General features: G+C 41.4%; 1 non-coding gene across 1 annotated transcript; it reads left to right on the forward strand.

Annotated features, from left to right (window-relative positions):
• The first annotated feature begins 748 nt into the window (after positions 1-748).
• LOC130031151 (U6 spliceosomal RNA) lies at positions 749-855 on the forward strand. The gene has a single exon (XR_008793614.1). It is a non-coding gene; the product is annotated as a U6 spliceosomal RNA (small nuclear RNA).
• Positions 856-2,411: the final 1,556 nt, after the last annotated feature.

Consider the following 2,411-nt stretch of genomic DNA (forward strand, 5'->3'; position numbering starts at 1 on the left):
ACGGAGAGAGGGGGTCAATGGATGGAAAAGTACTAAGAGAAACTTTATTAGACATCAAGGATAAGAGATTCTTACTAAATTGGCTTCTCAGGGGTCTTGCTAAAGGCAGATGGAGGACTTAGAGTTCCAGGGAAAGGGGAGACTTAGAAGCATTCTATGCTAGAACTGGGTTCAGCAAGTCAAGGACCCATGATTTGGGTCTAATCGAGAAGAAGACTGAGGCTAGGGAGATAGTACAAGGATTAAGGCATTTGTATTGCAGTATTGCATGCAGCTGGTTCCAGTTCAATTCATAGCACCACATATGGTTCCCCAAGCACTGCCAGGAGTAACCCCTGAGACAGAGCCTGGAGTCAGTCCTAAGCACTTCTGGATTCGATGTGGCCCAAAGGCTAAGGGAACAAAGGAGAAGACTGTATCTAATCAAGGAGAAAGTCATTATGAATTTTCATCTCTCTCAGATGAGGTTGGAATCATGGCTAGATCATCATCTTTTTCTCTGACCTCAGTTTTTTCCCAGTGCCTGATACATATTTGCATTCAGGAAAGGTTCCTAGAGCCATTGTATGAGTTGATATCACACATTGTATGAGTGTGAGGAAGGAGTAGACTTCTCAAGCTGGACCTGATTTAGCACACAGATACCTGGACACCTGGCGGCAGCTGGTCTCTGCGTCTCCTGAGTCTCTCAGTTTGAAATAGGCAGAATCCTCATGGACCTGAATTTGGGTTGAAAACTGGGGAGTCTGTGCTCGCTTCGGCAGCACATATACTAAAATTGGAATGATACAGAAAAGATTAGCATTGCCCCTGTGCAAGGAGGACACGCAAATTTGTGAAGTGTTCCATATCTTTACCCTATTTTCTAGATAAACAGCAGCTCAGGAGCTTCATAGACTCAAAACCAAATCTAAAATAAGGACCAAAGGGGCTACTATAAGACAAGAAAAACCTACAAGCACTACAGACCCCTACAAAAAGATGACACAAAACTCCATAACAATAATCTCTCTCAACGTCAATGGTCTAAATTCACCAATTAAGAGACGCAGAGTGGCAAAATGAATTCAGAGACAAAACCCAACATTCTGCTGCCTACAAGATACTCATCTAAACAGTCAGAGCAAACACAGAATCAAAGTTAAAGGATAGAAAACAATCCTGCAAGCAAACAGCTCCCTCAAAAAAGCTGGGGTGGCCATATCCAACATTATTTTCAGGTTGAAAAAGACTAGAAGGGACAGCGAAGGCTATCTTCTCTTCATCAAGGGATACATACAACAGGAAGAAATTACACTCTTAAATGTATACACACCTAATGAGAGAACAGCTAAATATTTAAAACAACTGCTAAAAGATTTTAAGGAGGACATTGCTAGCAACACAATAGTAGCTGGAGACTTCAACATCGCCTTATCACCTCTGGATAGATCAACAAGAACAAAACTCAGCAAGGAAACATTGACTTTGAAAGAAGAAATAGAAGAGAAAGGGCTTCTAGATCTACACAGGGCTTTACACCCCCAAAAGAAAGAATACACATTCTTCTGCAGTGCACATGGAACATTTTCCAAAATAGACCATGTGCTAGGTCACAAAACATACCTCAATAGAATCAGGAAGATATAAATAGTATCAACAATCTTTTCAGACCATGACCCAGCAATACCACTTCTGAAAATATATCCCAGAGAGGCAAAAAAGTATAGTCAAAGTGACATCTGCATTTGTTTGTTCATTGCAGCACTCTTTACAATAGCTAGAATCTGGAAAAAACTGAGTGCTTGAGAACAGATGACTGGTTAAAGAAACTTTGGTATATCTACACAATGGAGTACTATGTAGCTGTTAGAAAGGATGAAGTCATGAAATTTACATACAAGTGGTACTTCATGGAAAGTATCATGCTAAGCAAAATGAGTCAGAAAGAGAGACAGATATAGAAAGATTGCATTCATCTGGGTAACATAAAGTAACAAAATAGGAGACTAACACCCAAGAATAGCCGAGATAAGTACCAGGAGGTTTACTCCATGGCTTGGAGGCCAGTCGCACATGCTAGGGTTAAAGGCAGCTCAGATAGAGAAGGGAGCACCAAATAAAGGATGTTGGAAAGATCTGCCCAGGATGGGAGACACATGCTGAAAGTAGACTATAGACTGAACGTAATTGCCACTCAATTCCTCTTTTGCAAACCAAGCACCCAAAAGGAGAGAGAGAACAAAAGGGAGTGCCCTGCCACACAGGCTGGGATAGGGGGATGGGGGGTGGGAGGGATACTGGGATTATTGGTAGTGGAGAATGGGTACTGGTGGAGGGATGGGTACTCAATCATTGTATAACTGACACCCAAGCACAAAAATTTGTAAGTCTACAACTGTACCTCATGGTGTTTCACTAATAAAAATTAA

This window comes from Sorex fumeus, unplaced genomic scaffold (genome assembly GCF_029834395.1).
Source record: "Sorex fumeus unplaced genomic scaffold, SorFum_2.1 ptg000045l, whole genome shotgun sequence".
Lineage (NCBI taxonomy): Eukaryota > Metazoa > Chordata > Mammalia > Eulipotyphla > Soricidae > Sorex > Sorex fumeus.